Source organism: Zalophus californianus, chromosome 9, assembly GCF_009762305.2.
Source record: "Zalophus californianus isolate mZalCal1 chromosome 9, mZalCal1.pri.v2, whole genome shotgun sequence".
Taxonomy (NCBI): Eukaryota; Metazoa; Chordata; class Mammalia; order Carnivora; family Otariidae; genus Zalophus; species Zalophus californianus.
In genome coordinates this window covers 111737030-111763419 of record NC_045603.1, presented here as the reverse complement: position 1 = coordinate 111763419, position 26390 = coordinate 111737030, and the positions used below count along the sequence as shown (strand labels likewise).

Genomic DNA, 26390 nt, shown 5'->3' with positions numbered 1-26390 from the left:
ACACACACACACACACACACACACACACACACACACACACACACACACACACACACACTCACAGCCCGGCCACAATTCATGACATGATAAAATCATGTTGCTCCAGAAAACCGCCTTTAGCCTTTCTAATTGCCACGTATGTACTATATCACGGCCTTATCCAAAAGAGCCTTAAGTAAAAATTCCAAAGAAACGTGAAGAATCAGGCGGGGGTGGGGGACAGAATAGTTGGCAGACGCATCACAAGTAGGGAAACGTGGCTCTTCTGAAGCTGACCAAACAAACAGGTCTCCACCCTGGCTTATGTTTAAACATCTTGTTCCTAGTCAGTCTGTAGGGAAAACATTCTTTCCACAATAAATAATACGCAACTGAATCAGAAATTCTTACTCCATCCTTTATCTACTCCATGTAGAAGTTCTTCGGCATTATAAACCAGAAGCTCAGAGAAGTCAACTAATTTTGAACTCTATCACAAAACAGTTTAGTTGGAGTCAAGGCAAATTAAAATATTTCTTGCTTCTAATTTGAAAAAGCAAATGTGCAGATCCTAGACTCCTCCAGAGACCCCTGGCTTGGGATCTCAAGAAAACAAGCTACTCTTACCACAACTGCCTTTCAGAAAAGGGGAAATGCTCAGTTTCTATAAACAGGTGAGTTTATTAAAAGAGATTAATTAAAAACAAAACAAAACAAACAAAAAACCCAAAACACTATCCATGACCCTCAGACAGTGAGGGCATGGGTGGGGCAGCAAAATAAAATAAAGAAAAAAGTGGTATTTCCAATGTGCTAAGCTTAAAATATGGAATGGAATTTCATAGATCACTTTGAAGTAAGATTTAACTTTTTTCATTGGTATAACTTCAGGATAGAGGTGGCTTGCCACAAAGAGTAGGTTAAGAAATAAATGAAAGTAAACAGAGATGACAAAGCAAACCACCAATAAAAGTCAAAAGGGTTAGCTTTTTAGAACTATCGAGAAGAGGAACAATAAAACCAAAGGATTTTTTTTTTCCAGCAAAGTGCCTCCTCCAAAGTACACGTATCTTCTTCAAGAAATAGCCTATACCAGTAGTGTTTTTGTATAATAAATGGCATATCAGTCAAATGCCAAATGAGATTTAAATTGCAGACTTCCTAGTTGCCTTAAACAACTGATATCTAATTTCTGGCTTTTAGAGAGGCAATCTGATAACTGTTCAATATGCTAAAGGTGCTTGTTCTTTCTATGGACTTTGAGTTGCTATAACCTTTATGTTAGGAGAAGCATTAGGGGAAAGACAGGGAGCAAAATAATAAACAAACTCTGAGTAAAAAAGGAGATGTCTGAGTGGGCTTTCACACAAAATGGGGACCCTGAAGGGCACCAAATGGAAACCCAGGGCAGCTACCTCCCCATCTGGAAACGAGAGCTTACCTTCAGCACCTCTTAACCATCGTTCACCCATGTCTTGTTCTGATAAACATAAACACCTCATATCCCCATTGAATGTTATTTGGGATCTCCAAATAATTTAAGTAATATAACCAAAAAGAAACCACAGCAAGATAATTTGATTGTTTTTTCAAACAATGTCGCATTACAACAGAATTTATTACACTTTTTTAAGTACACAGATGTTAATTTATATTTGCTTACTTTTATCTTGAAGACAAAAGATCAAAAATGTCTATGAACACAAATGTATAATGACAACGAAATGATGATCATTGGGACCTTCAACATAGCTCCTCTCCTTGAGAGTTACTGTCAATGATCTTTTCAGTTGTTAAACTGGGCCTAAAGAAATACTGGCTGATACATATTAGGCCTTCGATATTTGTTAAATGATTCAGCAATAAGGCCTCTTCTTCTATTTGGAAAATAAGAGAGCCCTAATACAGTACTCTCTTGCAAGTAATAAAGGATAGACGCATAAGGAGGTTAAATCTTCAGTACAGAGGGAATAGTTAAGAGGCAAACTGTAGACAGCCTTGACAAGAGTTATAATAAAAATAGTAAGAATATCACCTAATATTTGCACATTTGTACAGTACCTCCCAATGTACAAAACATTTTATATAATTTCAACCCTACAACTTTATAAAGTGGATATTATCATTTGATTGAAACAGCATAAAGTGGCTTTTTCGAGATCACCCAGCTAGTTAAGCAGCAGAGCTGAGATTTAAACCTTTCTAAAAAGCTATCTCATTCATTAAAAGCACTTTATTTTGTCATGAAATTCTGAAAATATCTTCCTCCAAATTCCAAAATCAGGGAAGACATAATAAACCTTTTTTTTCCTCTCAATCCACTCACTATCACTCCCTTTCTACCAATTCCCATAAAAAAAAAAAAAAAAAATCCTCCGAGCTCCCACTGCAACAGCCTCTCTCTGTTTCCTCATACCAGAATGACTAAGGGCACAGGGAGAAGCATCTTCCAAAAACAAACCTCTTTCCACCTAGGTCTTGTAACCTGTAACTGTTCCCCCAAATAAGGACATCATCACAGGCAAGGACTTTTAAAACCATTAACTAGTGAGGAATGTCTGGGGTTGTCTGTTCTTCATTTAGAATGACTCAAATACGACACCAATTACCTCTTCATTCCTAAAAGGTGAGCAGGAGTCCCCCTCACATTCCCAGCCTAGCAGAGACACCCACTCTGGGGACTTAGTAGTGAAAGGCTGACTGCGCAAGAGTAACAAAACTAACAGAGCTAAAAGGGAGCCTGCTTCTCCCTCTGCTTCTCTCTCTCTCTGTCTCTCATGAATAAATAAAATCTTTAAAAAAATAAATAAATAAAAAATAAAAGTTATATTCTTACCAACTTTTACAAATCATCCCACACGTTTATTTCTGAAGTCATATTAAAGAATGATTAAACTACTGGCATTAGTAATTTAATGTAAATGTGCAGTATAATAAAGGTGAAAATGTATTCACATAAAACCAACTATTTTTACTCAACTCTGAAGCTTATTGTAAAGATTATTAAGCTAAATTATATGAAAAATGCTAAATATCTTGCCTAGCACATAGTAACTACTCAATAAATGTCAGCTGTGGTTAGTAATATTATTGAAGAATTAAAAACAAAACACGACAGAAGGCCTTATCTAAAATGAACAAGCAAACAATATATTCCGTGGGTTGTTTTTTTAAAATTTATGCAAAACATAAATATCTGTTCTATGCATACAAACATATCCATACAAATATTCAAAAAAACCTTTTGGATGAATAAATGATAAAATGATGACCTCTGGGAGGATGGGAGAGTGGTGGTCAAAGGGAACTTTGATGTATAATGCTTTTTTTTTTTAAATGAAGTAGTTATGTATTCCTTCTATAAATAAATTTTTTAAAAAGCAAAACAGAAAACATCTTTACACAAAATCTTATCTTAATGTTTCCTCATTCCTATAGTTGATTTCAGCAGTACATGAAAAGTTTACTTCTATTTTTAGTTAATGTATCCAAACGATGTCTGAAACCTCATTTTCTTTAGTAATACCATTTAAGTTTTACGTTACATACTGCTTTCAATAATCTTCCTAATGATATTCCTAATTGCTATATTAAAAATACTTGCTGGTGCACAAAAAATATATTTATCAAGTTTTAGAACAACTCAATGTATTTAATCAAGGGGCAAGGAGTCTTTCAAAGTCCAGGAAGCCATAAATCAAAACAGTTTTACATAAAAAGATTACCTTCTCCCTTTAAATTTTCTATGTATTTACATTTAAAAAACCAGACAAAAAGTCAAGTCCTTGATTCTTTTTAAGGCCAAAGGGTTGCCTATTTAAAATCATCATAACAATCTCAAATGTCTTGAGTGCTGCTCTAATTAAAAACCCTTCCTCCTAGGCTCTTCCCAGCTTCTAATTCTTGTCTGTGCTATACTGATGCTGGTTTTAAAATTCTAACTTTCCTTCTAGTTTACAACCTTTGACTTTTTCATCCCATTCTTTTTTCCTTCAGATCATCTAGATTTGAGCCCATAAACTGTGGGCAAACCAGGTCACAAAAGCTCTTATTAACTCCGTCAGTGCAGCAAATAGCGGGCCTGTGGTTCAGGCATGGAGGTAAGCCACACGCACCACAGACCCAACCAGCCTGGGCCCCTTCAATTTACAAATCCAGCTTATAAATTAAAGGCCTCCACTGTTGTAAAAAAGAAACCGACATTTCAACGGATGAGTGACAGAGAAAGTAGCCTCTTCCTTGTCCAAGAGACACTGGGCGTAGTAGGAAATCCCCACCTCAGGGAGCTGTGGGATTCAGTGATTGTGGGAGGCTGTGCAATCTCTTTAGATATATTCAAAATTCAAGAAAGCCCCTTTCTGTAAATTAATGGGGAACAGTATTTGATCAAGAGGTATCTTCCTATAATTTCAAATAAAATATTCTAGTTATAATTTGTAAGTGCTACAGGGCAATTCCAATAATAATTATAATAATATACAGCTTTATTTCTAGAAAATAAGAAGCACACGTATTGACACTTTTTTCCCTCCTAGATGCTCAGCTGTGGACTCATTAATATTAAGCTGCTGGACCTAGAAAAATGTACAATGGTTCCCCCAGTAGTCAACTCTCTCAATTTTAGAGTTTAACCTCACACAGTAGTTAAGAACATCAACTTTGGAAACAAGGCCCAGATCTACTACATGCTAATTTTATCAGTCAAGTTACTCAACTGCTCTGTGCCTCAGATTCTAAGTTAATACTAATACCTACCTTATAGGACGACTGTAAGGATTACTTAACTGGTTATACGTAAAACACTAGAACTGTGTCTGACAGAGTAAAACACTGTCAAATTCTTGGCTGTTATTATTATCCTTAACGTCAGAAATGTGTATCTCTTGGAAAAAAACAGAACTTTAAGCACAGCTCACTACAACCACTGAAGAAACAGGTTCTTTGAGACTGTTTGGTTCTATTAGAACACATGCAAAGTTCTCTGCATCATTCTCTCCTATGCATTCTAATGATTTATTCCCTCCTGTATGTCTCCATGTACCCTGGGCTCTCTACTTATCCATTTACTCCTCTCCTTCTGGACTATAAATGTCTTGAAAAAAGGGATTCTATCTTACCTTGTAGTTTCAACATCTAGCATAGAGTAGATGCTCTATAAAAACTTAACAAAACATGGGCCATGTTGCAAGCCCATGGCCATGACATCAATTCCTTTGCGAAGAAGCTGTGTTTTGCAACTCTCTACCCGAGTAGTCCAGTAGAAGGTGAATAACCTTCTGCATGATAATGACATACAGTAACGCCTCTATGTACAGGCTGAAGAAAAGAGGAATCCAGTGTGCCACAGAAGAGTCTAGAATTCAGATTGTTACTATCAGTAACAAGGGTCTTCCTCTACTAAGAAAAAAAAGTATTAGCCATTTATCTGTCTGCCTCATTCAAGTTAAATTCTTAAGGACAGAGGCCATTGAATGTTGATCTCCGCATCCCTAGGTGGGCCTACCATACAATGGCACTTCATAAAAGCCTAACACCTGCATTTTTTTATCCAAGCTTCTAACTTATTTTGAATTTTACTTGGATTTATTCAAGACATGTCTTTATTTACTAGAACAAAATGCATTTCTGAAATGAAACAACTCTCTTTTTTTCCCTAGAAGCTCTTGGTAGAGAGGGAAATAAAACTCCTCAAAGTGATGACTACAGAGAAGAGAAGCAACCAATGTCTGCTGCATGATCTTTTCCATGCTGCCCTGGATGAAGCCTTTGTCAGTGGCTCATCCTCCAGAATCGAGCCAGAACAAAGCCTTTCTTCAAAAAGAGTCACCCTTTGACTGCTGTATAGATTTTATTCAGTCAGCACTGTTTCCTCGCTGTCTCACAATTGTGACATGTTCATTATTTCAAAATTCTATCTGTCCACCCTGCTTGTAACCATGTCCAGCTCAGCTTATGACAAAAAGCCAGCTTGGGCAGCGTCCTCTTGCTGATGTTGTGAAACATGAATTCAGTGCTAGCAGCCTTTTGACAACTCAGGAGCTCATGAAAGACCTTCAGTGTGACCTTTAGTCTGATGTCTGATTATTACCACACAGTCGGCCTACCTCCCAGCATCCTCAATCTCAAGGCAAGCACACATCCTAGAATCACCTTCTGGGAGTCTAGATAAATATCTTTCTATATTTTCTCAGGGAAAAGTAGTGATTTCACATTCCTCTGAGTCATTCTATGACAGACTACTTCCAGGTGTTATAATTGGGATCTCAGGCATAGCATGTGTCACTTACCTAATATGAGGTCAGAGCATAAATACACAAGTCATATATGATCCCTTCTTCTAACTCTCCGCACTCAAAGTAGTAAGATAAGTGATTTATTCCTCTTGACTCTGCAAGATGAAATTAAGCTGACTCCTTGCTTAATGAAATTAAAAATAAAAATGCTGTCAAATGGAAACTTCTTTGCTATCCTTGGTGCCCTGGTCAGTCATGGAATTTTAAAGCTAGAAAGGATCTCAGAGAGTCATCTTCCTCATTTCATAGATCTAGCCTGAGGCCCAGAAAAGTCAAGTGTTTTGCCACGGTCACAAAGAAAACAGAGAACCAAAGCTGGAAAAAAGGCTTTCCTGCCTCCTCAGCCCTTATGCTTTCCACATACCACACTAAGATGAGTCTCTTGGAAAGAACTTCACCATAACCTGCAATCCCGGAGAGGCTGTTCTCAGCTTCACCTCACTCTCTACATCTTCGTAGTCCAGCCACATAATAATCTGCTAAATATACATATATATATATATATATATATATATATATATATATATATATATACACACACATACATGTAACTTTGCAACATCACTGTTTTCTTAAAGATATCACTCCTAGCAACCGCTACAGGCTTCTTCCTTCCACACTGTTTCCAAGACAAGACTGAGTGCTATCTAAGACCCTACTTCCCTAAATAGTCTTTAAGTATAATGTGAAAAAAAAAATGGGAAAGCCCCATATACAAGCTCCATTATTATAGAAAGGGAACGGAGCTGGTACCCACTTGAGGTCATCACATGACGAGCAGTGTTCAAGATAGGCCATCAGCCTATCAGAGACTCAAAGCAATGAGAGGACAGCTTCTTTCACTAAGCAAACATTAATGAGAATGTAAGTGCCATGCCCTGTGTTACCTGATATAGTAATGACAGGGACATCTTAGAAAGCTGACTAGTAAATAACCGGGAATGTTCCCACAAATTCAAAAAATCAAAACCAAATTAAACAAAGATAAACTTTAAATCAAATAGCAAAAAGTCCAAAACACAATGGAAACAAAAAAGAATTTAAAACAGAAAGCTTCAAACAAGAGCAATGTAGTAAAACCAATTAGATCAATTTTGACAATAAATATAACGGGAGTTAAAATATCCTTAAAAGACAAAGGTTGTCACTAGGTTAAAAAATGAAATCTACCTATACTCTACTTTTAGGAAATATCTAACAGACATGACAAAGAAAAAACAATATAATAAGTATAAAGACATATAGGGAAATATAAACTGAGGTACGAATATTCATGTCAGCTAAAACACAAAGCACATAGCAAAAATTAGGAAGAAAGTCATATTATTCTGACAAAAGGTATAATTATCAATTGAGATGTTGATAGCAAATAATACATTAACACACATTCCAAACCAAAAACTGATATAAATACAAGGAAAAATTAATAAATTAATGATTTGTATCTTTAAGCCTCTATAGACTAGACAAAAAAATTATAGAAAAGTTGACAACATAATAAATAATTCTAGTTGAAACTGTACTTCAAATTTTGAATTTTGACTTTTCCCAGGTTAACAATATAACACTGAAAAACAGTGTTATATTGTTATAGAACACTGAAAAACACTGATAACAGTAACACTGAACTCTCATGATGTTGAGCAGGGACAGCAGGCTGCAGCTCCCAGTCAGCCACATGATCATGAGGGTAAACAACCAATAGGCTTAAAACCATGCTGTATAGGGCGCCTGGGTGGCTCAGATGGTTAAGCGTCTGCCTTCAGCTCAGGTCATGATCCCAGGGTCATGGGATCAAGTCCCGCATCAGGCTCCCTGCTCCTTGGGAGCCTGCTTCTCCCTCTGCTTCTCTCTCTCTCTCTCCCTCTGTCTCTCATGAATAAATAAATAAAATCTTAAAAAAAAAAAAAAACATGCTGTATACACACAACCATTCTATTTTTCACTTTCAATAGAGCATTCAATATATTATATGTGATATTCAACACTTTATTGTAACACAGTGTTTGTGTTGGAGGATTTTGCCCAGCAGGCTAATATAAGTGTTATGCATGTTTAAGGTAGTCTGGGCTAGCTATGATGTTTGGTAGGTTAGATGTATGAAATGCATTGTCAGCTTAAGATATTTTCAACTTAAAATGGATTTACCAGGACATAATCCCATTGTCAGTGGAAGAAAACCTGTATAACATTTATTAATAATTAGTACCTAAAGTTTAAAAGTAACTTGAACTTTGATAAACACTCTCCTAAATAATTATTTTATTTGAGACTGCACACTAAAATCTATTGGATATGGGGGCGCCTGGGTGGCTCAGTCGTTAAGCGTCTGCCTTCGGCTCAGGTCATGATCCCTGGGTCCCGGAATTGAGCCCCGCATCTGGCTCTCTGCTCTGCAGGAAGCCTGCTTCTCCCTCTCCCACTCCCCCTGCTTGTGTTCCCTCTCTCACTGTGTCTCTCTCTGTCAAATAAATAAATAAAATCTTAAAATATATATATATATATATTGGATATGGCCAGAAAGTACACAGAGAAAAACAGAATTCTTAAATGCTTTCCTTTGGATTAACGTATAAACTTTCTGCTATAACAAAGAGATTCAGGGGCCCCTGGGTGGCACAGTCAGTTAAGTGTCCAACTCTTGGTTTTGGCTCAGGTTGTGATCTTAAGGTCACATGAGATCAAGTGTGGGGGTCTGCCCTTAGCGCGGAGTCAGCTTGAGAATCTCTCTCCCTCTCCCACTGCCCCTCCTGCTCGTGCTCACTCTCTCTCTAAAATAAATAAATAAATCTTTGAAAAAAAAAAAGAGATCAAAAAAAACAGTAGTTCAAGATAGACATTTTTCTTTTTCATATCACAATACAGGGTGTCAGGGAAAGGTAAGCTTTACGAGATCACCAAGGACCTACACTGCTCTGTCATTTTCACATGACTTCCAGCTCTGCACCTAACACGGCTGCTATACCTGATATAACATCCCAGCCAAGCAGAAAAGGAAAAGAGAAAGTCTAGGACATGTGGCTTGTTTTGAAGGAGGTAACCTTATACAATCACCTTTCAACTATTATTAGCCACAAAGCCACACTCTGCTGCAAGAGAAGCAGAGCAATGTAGTTTCTAGGTGGGCAGCCATATATATGCTCAGGTAAAATCTAGAGGTTCTGTTTCCAAAAGGAAGAATAGATTCTAAGAGACACTGGAGTATTATGCACATATTCTAATTAGAAAAAATGCAGAAGAATAATAAAACAAGACCCAGAATGAATTATATGTAACCACTTCATTTTAGCTGGATTCATCTTAGTGCCAAGGACACTACCAAATACCAACTTAAAAAGTCAGAAAAGTAATCAATGAATTCTAAGTATGCTAGAGTCCTATTTCAATACATCAAATCATAGGCTAGAAGGTATATTGAGAATTCATTTATTCTCTTTCCTTGTTTAAGGATATTTAATTCATGTATTATTGTTTTTATTGTGTATACTGATTTATCTGAATGGATTTTTCAGGCTGACTCAGTTTCAGTCTTACACAGAGGTCTTCTACTGTTAGACAGAATTAATCTTTTGCAAGTTAAATAACTTTCAAAATTTGTGGAATTTTTTTAAAAACAACATCACTAGGAGTGCCTGGGTGGCTCAGTCAGTTAAGCATCCGACTCTTGGTTTCAGCTCAGGTCATGATCTCAGGGTCATGAGATTAAGCCCAGCAAAGGGCTGTGCACTCAGCACAGAGTCTGCTTGGGATTCTTTCCCTCCTCCTCTCCCTACCCTTCTGCCCTTCCCCCTGCTTGCTCACTCTTTCTCTCATATATATAATCTTAAAAAAAAAAATAAAACATTACTCAAGTATAGTTTATATACAGTAAAGTATGTGCATTTTCATGCATATTTCAATGCATTTTACAAAGATATATCCGTATGTCCACATAATCACCACCAGAACACACTCATCATGCCAGAAGTTTTTTCATACCTAATCCAGGTCTATCACACTGAACTCTCAGCTGCAGGCAACAACTTGTCTGCTTATTATCACCATAGATTAAATTTGCCTTTTCTAACATTTCTGATGTAGTAATCCAAGGCAGTAAATGGAATCACAGAATTTGTATTCTTTCATGTCTGGCTTATTTTACTCAGCATAATGTTTCTGAGAGTCATTCATGCTGTGTGTATCAGTACTAGTCCCTTTTATTGCCAAGTAGTATTCCACTGCATGGATATACCACAATGTTTTTATCTAGTCACTAGTTGATGGTCCTAGCTTGCAGCTATTATGAATAAAGCTGCTATGAACATTCATGTACAGGTGTGTTTATAAACTGATTTTCATTTCTTTGGGGTAAGTATTTAGGAGTAAAACTGTTGCATCTTATGGCAATAACGTTTACCTTTATAACACTATCAAACTGTTTTCTAAAATAGTTTTATCACTTAACTTTCCCCATGGCAAAATATATGAAAGTCCAATTGGTCTATATCTCAGCTAACAATTGCCCTTTTTTATTTTTAATTTTAGCTATTCTGATGAATATATAGTGGTATCTCATGGTATTGATTTGCTTTTTTTCTGAGGTCTAATGATATTGAATCTCTTTTCCTGTGCTGCACTGGCCATTCATTATTTTCTTGTGCATATTTTTTTAACTGGGTTGTCTTATTATTAATGAGTTGTAAAAGTTCTTTATATATTCTGGTCACAAGTCATTTGTCAGGTATATATATTGTGCATATGTTCTCTCTGTTTAAAGACTACCTTTTCATTTTCTTAATGATGTCTTTCAAGGAATAGAAGTTTTAAATTTTGATAGAGTCCCATTTGTCAATTTTTCTTTTATAGTTCATGCTTTTTGTGTCCTAAGATATCTTTGCCTATCCCAAGTTCACGAATATTTTCTGTGATTTTTTTTCCTTAAAGTTTCATAGTTTCAGTCTTTTGTATTTAGATCCATGATTCTTTTCAAGGTATTTTTGTACATGAAGAGGTAAGGGTTGAGGTTAATTTTTTAAAAAAACATTTGGATATCCAGGTGTTCTAGTACCATATGTTGAAAAGATTACCCTTTCTCCATTTAATTACCTTGGCATAATTATATGTGGGTCTGTTTCTGGATTCTCTATTCTATTCCATTGATATATATATGTCTACTTTAGACCAACACTGCTTTGATCACTGTGGCTTTAAAGAGGAAGCTTTAAAATGTAGAGGAAGTCTTGGGGCACCTGGGTGGCTTGGTTGGTTGAACATCCGACTCTTGAATTTGGCTAAGGTCATGATCTCAGGGTCATGGGATTGAGTCCTGTATCAGGATCTTCACTCAGCAGGGAAATCTGCTTGAGATTCTCTCCCTCTCCCTTTACCCCTCCCCCTGCTCACAAACACACTCTCTCTCAAATAAATTTTTAAAAAAGTAGAGGAAGTCTTGAAACTTCCAATGCTGTTCTTCTTTGTCAATTCTTCTTTCTTTTTTAACTTTTCTAGGTCCTTTGTATTTCCATATAAATTTAAAATTTCAATTTCCAATTTTTCATTGCTAGTATATACACATAAAACTGATTTTGTATATCTACCTTGTGTCCTGCAATCTTGCTAAATTTTAATTACAAATTCTAGTGGCTTTTGAAAGATTTTTCAGCATTTTCTCTATATATGATCATGTTATGTGCAAACAAAGATGTTTTATTTCTACTTTGCCAATCTGTATGCCATTTCTTTTTATTGTCTATTACATTGGCTGGGGTCTCCATCACAGTGTTAGACATAAGGAGGGGAGTGGGCATCCTTGCCTTGTTTCTTATCTTAGGGGGAAAGCATTCTAACTTGTGACATTAATGAGATTTTAGCTAGAGGTTATATGTAAATGTCTTTTCTCAAGTTGAAAAAGTTCCCTTCTGTTTTTAGTTTCCTAATAGATTCCTTTTATGAATGGCTCTTGTATTTAGTCCATTGCTTTCTTTGCAACTATTCACAGTATAGCTTTTTTCCCATTTTTCCTGTTAAAGTGATGACTTATGCTAGGGGATTTTCCAATGTTAAGCCAAGCTTGCATGCCCAGGATAAACCCATTTTTTATATACTGCTGGATTTGATTTGCTAATTTTTAAAAACTTTTCAACTACGTTCATGAAGGATATTTGTTCACAGTTTTCTTGTAATGTCTGTATCTTGACTGGTATCAACGTAATGCTGATGTCCTAAAATTAGTTGGGAAGTGTTCCTTCTTTCTCTATTTTCCGAATTTTTCTCCTTTAAATGTTTGGTGGAATTCATCAGTTAAAACTGTATGGGACCGGAATTCTTTTGGTTTTGGTTTCTGGTTTGCTTTGTTTGTATGGAAAGGGTTTTAAACTAAGAATATAACTTCTTTAAGATATGGTACTGCTATAATTTTATTTCTTCCGGAGACAATTTCAGTAATGTGTGTCTCCAAGGAATTTATGTTTCATCAGTGTTGTCAAACTTATTTCTAGATATTCATAATATTCCTTCTATATACTTTTAATTTCTGTAGAATACGTAATGACGTCTCCTCTTTCAATCCTGATATTATATCAACATGTGTTTTCCTCCTTCTTTATTTTTCTTGATTAGACTACCTAGAGGTTTATTCATCTTTTCAAAACCTGCTTTTGGTTTCCTTGATTATCTCTTCGATTTCTGTTCTTGTTGATTATTTCCTTCCTTCTACTCACTTTGGTTTTAACTTGCTCTTCTTTTTCTAGCTTCTTAAGGTGGATATTTAGATCACTTACTTTATCCCTTTCTTCTTTTCTAATACATGTATTTAAAGTTAAATATTTCTCTGAGCACTGCTTCAGCTAAACCCCACAGATTTTTACATGTTTTCATTTTGATTCACTTCAAGACAACTTTTAATTTCCCTCTTTTTTGTTTTGTTTTTTTTTTTTACCAATGTGTTAGAAGCATTTGGTGTAATTATAAATATTGAGGATTTTTCAGGTATCTTTCTGATATTCATTTCTAACTTAATTGTTGGGATCAGAGGACATACTATGCATAACTTCCATTATTTTAAAGTTAATGAGACTTATTTTATATATTAGCATATGGTGGTCTATGTTGATGAATGTTCCACATGCACTTCAAAAGAATATATACTCTGCTGTTCTTGAGTGGAATGTTTTATAAATACTAATCAAATTACAGTTTACAGTGTTATATATACACATCTATATCCTTCCTGATGTTTTTTGTACTTGTCCCATCAATTACTTTTATCAATGTTGAAATGTCCAATTATAATAGATTTCTCAGTGTATTCTTTCAGCTCTATCAGTTTGTTTCATGTATTTTGACAATGTAGCATATTGGTTGCATTTCAAGTTATTTCTTCTTGAAGAACTGATCCATTTATCATTATGAAGTGTCCCTTTTTAAACTTATTAACATCACTTGTTCTGAAGCCCACTTTGATATTAATATAGCCACTCCAGTTTTCTTATACTTAGGACTTACATTGTATATATTTTTCCACCCCTTTTCTAACCTATTTCAAGAGTTTCTTAAGAACAACAGAGTTTACTTATTTTTTTATTCAATCTGACAATCTTTGCCTTCTAATTAGAATACATCATTTACATTTAATGTGATTACTGATATGGTTGTATGTAGTTCTACCATCTTGTTGCAGGTTTTCTATTTGTCCCTTCTGTTCTTTGTTCCTTTTTCCCTTTTTTTCTATCTTCTTTTGGATTATTTTTTTAGAAGTTCATTTCATATCCACCAATGGTTTCTTGTTAGTTAAAACTCTGTTTTTCCAACCTTTTTAGTGGATGCTCTTTTACTTATTTTAACCTACCTTCAAAACACATTACACCTTCATGTCTAAGACTCTTACAACAATATGCTTCCTTTCCCCTATCCAATTCTTTGAGCTATTGTTGTCAGACATTTTACTTTTACATGTTATAACTCTACTAGACAGACACTATTATTATTTTTTGCTTTAAACAGTTACCTTTAAAAAAACTAAAATACAAAGAAAAAATTCCTATGTTTATCCACATAAGAGCCATTTCAGGGGTTCTTTATTCCTTTGTATAGTCCAAATTTTCATCTACCATTTCCCTTTTGCTTAAAGAAATTCCTTTAATATTTCTTATAATGTAAGTCTGCTGGTCATAAGTTGTCTCAATTTTTGTCTAAAAAAGCTTTCTCCCTTATGTCTTTTCCTCCTTAATGTCCTAAAATATTTTTGTTAGCTATGGAATACTAGGTTGACCATTATTTAGCACTTAAAAAAATGCTATTAAACTGCATTCTGGTTTGAACAGTTTCTGATTAGTCTGCTGTCTAAATTCTTAACTTTATTGCCTTGTATGCAATGTATTTTTCCCCTCTGACAGCTTTTAAAATTTTTTATCACTGATTTTCAGCAATTTTCTTATGATGCACCTTGGGGTGTATGTATCTTGCCTGGGGTCGTTTAATTTTTGGATCTGTGGATTTAGAGTTTACTTCAAATTGGGGGAAATTTCAGCCATTATTTAAATTTTCTTTTTCCTCTCTTGCCCTCCCCCCAAAATCCTGAGACACCACTTACACTCACATTAGACTCATGGTATTTAATCTATAGGTCACCAAGTTGCTTTCATCTTTTTCAATCTTTTCTCTATCCTTGTGGTTGAATTCTCACTGTTTTCAAGTTCACTGACCTCTTCTCCCGAAAGATTTAATCTAACCCCACCTAGTTATTGCATTTTTAAATCTCTGGATGTTCCAATTTTTTTTATGTATTTTATAGTTCACCCCTCATTATGTTTATTTATATGGGCCATATTTACAATAACTGCTTTAATGTACTTATCTGCTAATTGTACCATCTCTGTCATTTTAGGGTCTATTTTTATTGTCTCCTGATTATGAGATTTTTCTTTTGCTTCTTTATCAAGTAATGCTTAACTGGATGCAATTTACTGTGAATTTTATGTTGCTGCGTGCTCGATTTTTTTTTATTAATTTATAGAGTGTTAAACTTCTGCCAGACAGTTAAGTTACTTGTGGATTAAGATGATTCTTTTGAGGTTTGGTTTTAAGCTCTTTTAGGACTTGTATAGAGGAACCTTTATTCTAGGGCTCATTCTTATGAAGAACTCGTAAGTTTTCATTCCTTACAAGTTGTCCTTGCCAGCTTCTAGAGGTTTCAAATTGACTGCACAGTGTGGTGTTCAGCCAGATCCTGAAGAACACCCCATGCAGATTTCAGGAATTCCTTCTATGCCCAAAACCCTCCTCTCCAGTTGAGATTTTAAATATATCAGACTTTCCCACCTTGCCTCCTTTTTACTTCCTTCCCTGCTCCATAGTGAAAGATACTTCACTTCTAGATTCAGGTTACTGAACTTTAAAGGTTGAAAGGAAAACCGATCTCCCTTTAAAAACCTGCTTGGCATACCTTACTAAAAACGGAGGTAGCAATGTAAAAGGAGCTTATTTTATTTGTACACACACACACACACACACACTTTAGAATTTAATACAGAAAATGTACACATTTTGCTTCCCAGTTAACTTATGCTTAAAAGGTAGTAAATCAATAAATATTAAAAAGTAGGATTCTCTACTCCAAACCATAATTATGCATAAAAATTATTTATTTCACTACCCTTTTCTTAAAAATATTTGCCCTTTACTATTTGTGTTGGTAGATGCCCTGACTGAAGTCCTCACTAAACCACTAAGTAGTTTATATATTTATTGAGAAAAAAAAAATGAGATGTTTTTGGGGAGGTTGAAGCCAGACATGTAGGTGGCAGGAAGCAAATGTTTTCTCCAAGGCTAGGCTGTCATAAACCCAGTTTATATCTTTTTTTAAGTCAAACTGAGTAATAGTACAAATTTCATTTTTGAATTTTCTTCTAATTATATTTTAAGAATAACTAAGAGTCACTGAATAGTCTTTAAAAACATGATCCTTAGCCATGGATGGGACTAAGGACAGATGAGTGAGGCATCTACCTCTCCTTAGTCCCAGACCTGTTCTTAACAAACATAATATGAAGGTACTGAAATTCCTTGCTACTCAGAGTGGGGGTCCATGGATCAGTAACAGCATTACCTGGGAACCTGTTAGAAAAGTAAAATCTCAAAAAAAAAAAAAAAAGTAAAATCTCAGGGCCCCCCACAGACATAATCAAAATCTCATTTTAGTAAGTTCTCCATGGGATTCATATATACATTAAAGTTTGAAAAGCAGTGCCCTAGTTTCTCTATTTCTTCTATTATTGAAGTTCTGTATTATTTTCAATTATTTTGCTATAATAACTATTTTTCTATAATAACATTATAATAGAACACCACTGCACATATATAATTGTGTTCTTGAGTAATTATCTCATTAAAAGGAATACATTAAAGTGGGAATCCTAGGTCATTGTGTTCTCTTTCAGATTTGAAACTTCTAAGTTGCTGTGGTCTGAGAAACCAGTTAACCGGGCTTCTTGGAATTATGTGTTAGAGAATTCACAGATCAATATAACAAGTGGTTATACACTTGAACTTGAATCCCAGCTCTGACAAAACCAACCGTATAACTATGGGCAATGATGTAACCTGTCCAAGACAGTTTCCTCATCTGTTAAATGGGGATTATAATAGTATCTACCTCATAGGACTGCTATGAGGATTAAGTTAACTAAAACAGATAAAGCACTTAGAATATAGTGTTATTTTGTGTTTGCAATTAAGAGGAAAAATTAGTAAATAAAGAGGTTCTAAGTGAACCTGATATATTTTTAAGGTCTGAATTTTCAAACATCATCTATATGTAGTTTAAAAGCCTCTTTCTTCTCATCCTTGATTCTTGGATCTGTCCTAAGTAGATGAGTTTGACAGAGAAAAGTGTATTACATTTAAGAATTGCTTCTTCCTTTAGTACTTCATTATTACTTTTAAAAAGAATATGGATATATTAGTCTTCTGCTAAGGCCAGATACAAAAATTAATCTTAATTGCCAAGGTGCAAGAGGTCAAGAACCATAACACATACGTAATGCTCATGTTACCTTTATAATCGAGGAGATACTACTGTCTATCTCTCCTCCTAGGAGAATCCGTGGCTCAAGTCAAGACAGGAATATCAATAAAAGAGATAATCCAAACTGTATGTTTTGAATCAGAGCAGTAATTTTGTTTGGATAAAGTCAACATAGTAACCGGGAAGAAGGAGCAGTCAAATCTAAAGGACAGAAATAGGTATTACGGGAAAGGAAGCAGCAAAGTCAGAAACCCAGAAAAGATGGGGTGAATTTTCCATTTCTAGCAAACCGTGATCAAAAGGCTCTTTCCGCAAAAAAAAAAAAAAAAAAAAAAAAAGGCTATTACCACATATTATTCTCTTTACTTCTGAGACTCAGCAAACTTTTTGTTTAGTAACTAAAACCTGTCAGGGAATTTGTGTATGTATGTTTTGTTTATTTTAGGCCAAAACTTAATCAAAATAAAATCTAAATAAAAAATGGAAGAAAGAAAAATGTCTCAAAGTAATTTCCTTTAGATGGGGACCTAACCAATCTGACTGGAATCAACCTTGAAAGTAGCTCTTCTTTCTTTTCAAATATTGGAAACTTCACCTAGAGGTGCTTACCCTTTATTGGTGAAAGCTCCAAATACAAATATAGGAGAACAAATCTGAGGAAGACTCGGAAAGAGTGCTCTGAAAAAAAAAAAAAAAAGATTCTAAAAACTTATATAATCTGAGTTAGGAAGATCTAAAAATCAATTCTCCCATCCTCCACTCCAGCACATTTTTCCTCCACAATTTGTGGAGCCTCAACCTGATCAGCCTCAATTACACATACACGGCCAGTGCTGGAGAACTCACTTCCAGTGAAGGAGCCCAGTTTATTTGCACGTACGTGTAACTGTTGCCAACTTATTCATTATGGTGCTCATTATACTAAGCCGCAATTCTCTGTAACTTCTCCCATTGATTCTAGCTTTGTCTTTCTGTTGCTCTAAATCTCCAATTCCTCTTCCACTTGAAAGCAATGCAAATTACAGAAACTTGGAATAATAGAGCTGCAAAATTTCTAGTGTAACCTTTTACTACATATGCTAGAGAGCCTTGGATATGTATGTTTGTCCTCTCTAAATCTACCTCCACTGCTAACAGACTGGAGGCTGAGCTGGTTGGGATGAGGGTATAGGGTAGGGAGTAAGAGGGATTTAGTTGATTCCAATGGACTTGGAGAAATTAAGGAACTGCAAAAAGGCAACTGTGGCTAGAGCACAGTGAGCAAGACAGAATGGTAGGAGATAAAGTCAGCAGGCAGAAGATGCAGGGCCTGGTAGAACATGGTGAGACTTTGGGTTTTATCCTGAGTGTAATAGGTAGTCGCTCAAAGGTTCTGAACAGAAAAATGACAGGAACTGCTTTAACATTTTAAAAAAAGCCACTTTTGCTCCTGACTGGAGAGGTGCAAGGAGGAGATAAGGAAGGCCAGTTACAAGGTTGTTGCTATCATCCAGGTAACTTATGATGATGATGATAGGTTGTATTATATTAGGGATGTAGTGGGTAGCGGCAATACAGGGGTATTTGGGATATATGTTGAAAGGAGGATATATAAGCCTTATTAATGGGCTGGACATGGGCTAAGAAGGAAAGAGAAAACTCAAGATGGCCTCTAGTCTTTGGCCTGAGCAACTTGTGGACCATTTACTGAGATGAAGAAGAAGGAGGGCAGGAACACATTTGGGGAGGAGAGTCCAAGAGCTGTATTTCAGACATGCTAAGTTTGAAATGTTTATTAGACTTTCAAATAAATGTTGACTATTCAACATAGATATGAGCCTGGAGCTCACAGGAGAGATCAAGGTAAAGAATAAATCTGGGAGAAGAGAAGGCATTCAAAGCAAGGGGTCACATGAGACCACATAGGGAATAAATGCAGAAGGTGGCCAAGGTCTAAGCCCTGAAGAATGCCAACTTTTGGAGACCATGAAGAAGACAAGATAGCAAAGGGGACTTTGTAATTTTATGTGCATTTTATGCTTTCAAATGTAAGAGAGACTGGAGACTTAGAGCTATAGAAAGATATGGCTACAACTGATGGGGAGAAGTTACAGAGAGATTTCTACATGGTGTAATGAGCACTTTGATGAATAAGTTGGTAAGTAACTCTTATTCTTCAAAAAACAGTTAGGATTCCAGTTAACCCTTGAAAAACACGGGTTTGAACTGCACAGATTTTGGGACACCTGGGTGGCTCAGTCGGTTAAGTATCTGCCTTCGGTTCAGGTCATGATCCCAGGGTCCTGGGATGGAGTCCATCATCAGGCTCTTTGCTCTGAGGGGAGCCTGCTTCTCCCTCTGCCTGCCACTTCCCCTGCTTGTGCTCTGTCAAATAAATAAATAAAATCTTAAAAACAGAAAAAGAACTGCATGGATTTTTTTGATACAATACTACACTCTAAATGTATATAACATTTTCTTTTCTCCAACTTAATTGTAAGAATACAGTATATAATATATATAATGTACAAAATGTGTGTAAATGAACTGTTTACATTATTAGCAAGTCTTCCTGTCAACAATAGGCTATTTGTAGTTAAGTCTTAGGGGAGTCAAGTTATATGTGGATTTGACTATCGGGTGGAGCAGGACCCCTAAAGCCCACATTGTTCAAATGTTAACTGTATTTTATATGTACAAAGTTCACAGCCATCCATCATAATCTTCAAAAACCACCTTTCAAAGTCACGTGCCTACTCTATTTCTGACTCCTGCCCTATTGGCTGAGTCTGGATAGCTGCATTTCACATGTCAGCTGTTCAATTACCACATCTCTAGCCTCTGGCCTGTATCCTGGCTTCTGGATCCAAATTTTCACCCCAACTAACAACTCCTAGTTGCCCAACACTGACCAGGAGGCACGCTGAGATCATGTTCCCCAGAGCTGCCAAAAGTTCTTGGCTTATGATCAATGAAGCACACAATGAGTGAGTGTTCAGCAGTTAATCAGGTGACAGCGAACAACTGACATGTTAGGGAACCAAAGAATGAGCCAGATCAAGGCTGTAACAGGGAACAAGAGGTTGTACTCCAGGCTAGTCACCCCAGGGCAATCTGCTCTAGGTCACCCAGTGAGATCAGACACCCTTTTCCCCCAGAAGAACTGAAGTACTCTGAAGTTTACCACGTATCCGTGGATTAAGGATTTCCTGGAAGCTGGTAACATTATGAACCGAACAGCAGGTACTGCACACCATGGGTACCTGTTCTTTCTGCACCAAAGCCTCAGGGTTAGCCTGGAGACATTTGTTACTTTCCCTGCCACATCTATAAAGGGAATTCCAAACTATTTTTGTATTTGTGAAGATTAAATGAGATCACTGTAAGTGCCTGGTACACAGAAGGTGCTCAATACATATTAGCTATTTTCATTTATACTTTAGATGACCACAAAATGACAATCAGCTGAATGATAAAAGTATGTCTCTAAAAACATCACTTCTAGGCTCTTCTAGCACAAAAGAGTAATAAAAGAGATTTTTTTGTATGTTTTTTATGTATGAACTATTACATGATCAAAGGAATTTAAACTTGTCCTGAAAAAGCTGTCTTCCATTTTTCTGAACTTCCCTACCAAGACTTGGCAAAATTATGTTACACAACTAAGAAGTAAAGATGTCAACTCTACTAACATGGGATAGATAACACCAATTCTGAATAAATACCATCAAGCAAAACAGAAATCTCTTAGCCTAATAATCATGCTGCAATAGTCACTCAGGCCTGTTGTTGTTTTAAATGTTTATATCCTTTAAGTATAATATATATTTCCTTTTATGAAATTTAAGTTTAACTAGAATCATTAAAGTTGGCAACAGAAGCAGGAAACCATTTATAAGACCAGCACGGCTATTTTACTTTTATTAATGAAAAGTTATGTAATAGTTTCAGCAAACTACAGAGTTCCATTCTTGTAGTCTTTTAATATTTATAGAAATTTAAAAGTTATACTGCTAGAGTTCATTTTTGAAACAGAATTTCTATTATCTGACAGCAATCAATTATTTTAGCTCAATTACAGAAATGGCTATTTAAGAGTTAGGTTCATCTTTATTCATACTCCTTAACAATAGGTCAACTGTGTCTTGTACTTGACCTAGAAGCTCACATAGGTATAACTGGACAAGACTACACTGAGAGGGTCTCAACTCCAAACTGGAGGCCCATCACTGGCCTTTCGGCCTCCAATAGTACATTAAAGCAAAGAGAAGAAAAAGAAAAAAGCAGGGCATGGGGAAAGTGCTTATGTTAATACAAAGTGGTGTACTAAACTACCAAAGAGCATAGAAGCTCCTTAAAAGAATCAAAGAGCAAGTCTGTAATCAGATATAAGGAGATGGTCACAAACACCATGCCAATATCCAAAAACTGAAATCCCACGCCTCCTACGAACTGAAAAATGAAACCTATAGTCACATATTTCCTTGCACCTCTATTCATGGAATCTGGATTTTTTAAAAGGTAACAATTCTGATTCTTCAAACTATTACAGAGAAAAGCTACTTCTAAACTATAATTTTCAAATAAATCAACCTTGACTTTTTTCTGCTTTAAGTGAATTTTTATTCGGGAAAAATTTTAGATTTACAGAGAAGTTGCAAGGATACTATGGCGTACCTACATATCCCTCACTCAATTTTAACATCTTACATAATCATGGTTTTGGCAAGACTGAGGAATTAATGTTGATATACTACTATTAATTAAGCTATACACTGTATTTGGATTTTACCTGCTTTTCCACTAATGCCTTTTTTCAGTCACAAGATCTAATCCAGGAAAAAAAAAAAAAAAAAGATCTAATCCAGGTACCACATTGCATTTACTGACTTATTTTTTTTTTTTTTTTTAGTGCTTTAAGTTCCGGAACATGCCAAACTTGTGTGTCTTATTAAATGTCTTCATTATAAATATGACAGAAAATAACCCTCAGCCCCCTGGAAAATATGACTTATCGGATCCTAGAGAAATGTTACATTAAGATTCATATAAATATGATATTTCTACTAATGCTTTACTGAAGAGAAAAAGAGGTAAGTCACTTTGTCAGGAACTTTGTCAGGAACCTATGAGATCAAATTATTTAATGTTTCCGAAATATCTCTGCAAAAAATGCTTGTCACTTACCTGTCTCCCAAGGTTCTGGTAAAGAGTCATAAGACATATAGTAAATCCTTTTAATTAATTCTGTAATAGAATGTAAAGTATTATTACAATCATATTCAAATAATCCATTTTTATCAAACATGTAGAAACTGCCTTCCATTCATTCCCAAATTGCATTTTTAATCACTGTATATTTTTATTAAGATAACAAAGGAACTAATTTAAGGGAGAATAATTTGGGAGATTTATTACATGTCTTTAGTTTAAAAGTGAAGGCATGCAAAATTTAATAAAAGTGTTAAGATGAATAGAAAATGTTCTAGAAAAAAAGAAATGCCAAATGAATGAAACTGACTAGGAAGAATGCTTCACATTCTTTTCCACGTACATAATGATAAAGAAATTACTAAATAGTCATAAACAAGTGAATCATATTGAGGGCATAGCCTTTTGATGGGACAGTAGTAATCCAGAGTTTGGAGTTAGGAGGTTTTTGAAAAAATACATGTCTAGTAAAGTGTCCATGTGTGTCCAGTTTGCCTGAGACAGTCCCAGCTTATGCCTGTTGTCACAGCATCCCACTAAATTTATTATTTCTCTTAGATTTTTCTTATTCTGGTGATTTTGTTGTTGTTGTTAATGGCAGCAGTATAATAAGCCTGGATTTTCACTTTTAGGTTCTGCCATTATCTTGTTGAGCAGTATGAGATGCATGTGCAGAGAACCCAGTTGCCAATTTAACATGTGGTTAAATCTAAAAGACCTTGAGCAGTAATCCATCTCTGGATGGGCTGTAACTGATACCTCAATCTCAAAGGCAATACCCAAGCCACTTGCAGAGAAAAAAAAAAAGCCCACTCAGACAGGAATAGCTAGAGACAATTAACTCCTTCAGTCTTGGGTGGAGGTAGAAGAAATATTTAATGCGGCTGCCCCTGCTTATGACTAGCTCAAAGACCAATTTAAGAAGAGCAGATGGAGAGGTTTTACCTATTACTCTATAAAGCATGACTTTTCATCTAGATCAAATGACTGTTCTTTAAATTTATATCTCTCAATTCTAATTACAATTTATCTTGCTTACACAAAGTTAAGGGACAGCTGTTACTCGGTTGGTTCTGTTAACAGAAGAAATTCACACTTAAATGATGCCAACTTTCTATTGGTGTAAGGAGATACACCAAATAGAAAACTCAGTTAATTCCCCTTTCTTTTCTTAACTGATTTAGAGAGTAATTCAATAAAAACAATACGCATACAAATATACTGTTGGGTTAATAACACAAATTTTATATATTTGCAATAACAACATAGACAAAGTAGATGAGAGGAAAGCTGTATTAGAGTAAGGAAATAACACCAAATGGAAACTCAAATCCATAGAAATGTAAGAAGAGAATGAAAAATAGAAAGGCTAACATAATTAACTCTATAAATACGTATTTGCTCTCCTTTCTTCTCTCAGCTTCTTTAAAAGACAGAAGATGAGGGGCACTTGGGTGGCTCAGTCAGTTAAGTGTCTGACTTTGGCTCAGGTCATGATCTCAGGATCCTGGGATTGAGCCCAGCACGGAAGGCTCCATTCTCAGCAGGGAGTCTGCTTGTCCCTTTCCCTCTCCCTCTGCCCCTCCCCTCATTTATGTGCTCGCTCTTTCAAATAAATAAATAGATAAAAAATAAAAGACATGGAATTATATAAAGTGAAAATTATAACAATATATTGTTGGGTTTCTACGACATATAGACATAATACATATAATAATGGTAGCAAAATGTGGGAAAGAGAAAAATGGAGCTATACGGGAGAAAAGTTTATTTTGCTGAATTTAAGTAAAAGTGAGAAGTAGATTCTTCTAAGTTAAAATGTATATTGTAAAACCTTAGAGCAAACACTAAGAAAATAACTCAAGATATATAATTTAAAAATGATTAAGGGACTCAAAATATCACACTGGAAGATAGTCACTTAAATCAAAAGAATTCACTTAAATTTAAAAGAATTCAAGAGAACAAAAAAAGCATGAGACCAGAGATCATCAGATTATATTTTTAAAAATCCAATGATAGTTGACACTTGAACAACATGGTTTGAGCTGCACAAGTCCATTTAATGTGGATTTTTTTCAATAAATACAGTATAGTACTGTAAATGTATTTTCTCTTCCTTATTATTTTCTTTTTTTTTAAAGATTTTATTTATTTGTTTATTTGAGAGGGAGAGCATGAGCAGTGGGGAGGGGCAGAGGGAGAGGGAGAAGCAGACTCCCCACTGTGCAGTGAGCATGACATGGGGCTCGATCCCAGGACCCTGAGATTATAACCTGAGCGGAAGGCAGATGCTTAACTGACTGAGCCACCCAGGAGCCCCCCTTATTCTTAATAACATTTTCTTTTCTCTAGCTTACTTTATTGGAACATATAACATACCCACATACAACATATAACACACAAAATACCTGTCAATTAACTGTTATGTTATTGGTAAGGCTTCTGGTCAACAGTAGGCTACTGGTAGTTGAGTTCTAGGGGAGTCAAAAGTTATATCTGGATCTTCAACTGTGCTGGGGGTCAGCAACACAACCCCTGTGTTGTTCAAGGGCAACAGTGTCCCTACAGGAGACATATTTTAGGTTCAACGATTCAAACAGGTTGAAAGTAAAAGGAAAAAGACACACTATGCAAAGAGGAACCATAGAGAATCAGAAAAAAACAAACCTTAAAACAATGACAGAATCAAAGGAATAAACAATTCAAAAATGATTATGGAAGATATCATATCCTCTTTGAATAATAGATGGACCAAGAAGAAAATCCACAAACAGAGGATTTGAACAAAACTGTAGGCCAATGAGACCTAATAGACATCTATAGAACATTCCACCCAACAACACAATACACATTCTTCTCAAGTGCACAAGAAACATTATCTAAAGTAGACCAAATTCAAGGCCATGAACAAGCTTCAATAATTTAAAGTAATTAAAATCATGCAAAGAATGTTCTGTGATCACAATAGAATGCAATTAGAAATCAGAAGGAAATTTTGGAAGTTCACAAATATGTGGAAATAAAACAATACACTGCTAAATAACCAATAAGTCAAAGAAGACCTCATGAAGGGAATAAGAAAATTCCCTGACATGAATGAAAATCAAAACAACATACCAAAACTTATGGGGTACAGCTAAAGAAAGCAGTGCTTAGGGTAAAAGTTACAGCTGTAAATGCTTGTATTAAAAAATAAGAAAGATCTCAAATGAAAAACCTAAACTTCCATTTCAAGAACTGAGAAAAAGAAGAGCAAAGAGAAAAGCAAGTAGAAGGAAGGGAATAATAAAGATTAAAGTGCAAACAAATGAAATACAGAACAGAAAAACAAGAAAGAAAATCAATGAAAACAAAAGCTGGTTCTCTGAAAAGATCAACAAAATTGACATATCTTTAGTTGGAGTAATCCAGAAAAAAAAAAAAAATGAAGGAACATACAAATTGCCAGAATCAGGAATGAACAAAAGAACATTACTATTGACCTTCCAGAATTAAAAGTTATTATAAAGGAATACTATGAACAACTGTACATCAATTGAATACGTGGATGAAAAGAACAAATTCTTAGAAAAACACAAACTACTCAATTGAGTAAAGAAAAAATAGAAACTCTGAATATGCCTCTAACAAGTAAAGAGATTGAGTTAGTAATTAAAACACTTCCAACAAATCTAAGTGCAGACCCAGAGGGCTTCATTGGTTATACATACATACACACATATATATGTATATACATACACATATATATACATATATAATGTACATACATACACAAACATTTATATATATGTGTATATAAATGGAGAGAACACTTCTACAGGTCAGTATTACTCTGATACTAAAACTAGACAAAGACAGAAGAAAACTAAAGACCAACATTCTTTATGGAGATAGATGCAAAAATCCTCAACAAAATACTAGCA

At 35.3% G+C, this 26390-nt stretch overlaps 1 protein-coding gene across 3 annotated transcripts in view; it reads right to left on the bottom strand.

Moving 5' to 3' along the window:
* Positions 1 to 26390, bottom strand: part of ZNF438 (zinc finger protein 438) — a 177442-nt gene that overhangs the window by 114586 nt on the left and 36466 nt on the right. Inside the window, exons 3-4 of one of the 3 annotated variants that reach the window (XM_027595563.2) lie at positions 24876 to 25029; positions 22441 to 22500 (exon numbers count right to left, since the gene is read on the bottom strand). The exons of 1 other annotated variant lie outside the window; for it this stretch is intronic. The gene's annotated coding sequence lies outside the window, so the exon portion shown is untranslated. Of the gene's footprint in view, positions 1 to 4734; positions 4870 to 22440; positions 22501 to 24875; positions 25030 to 26390 lie in introns of those variants that run through there. One more of the 3 variants, XM_027595565.2, reaches the window with a different exon arrangement.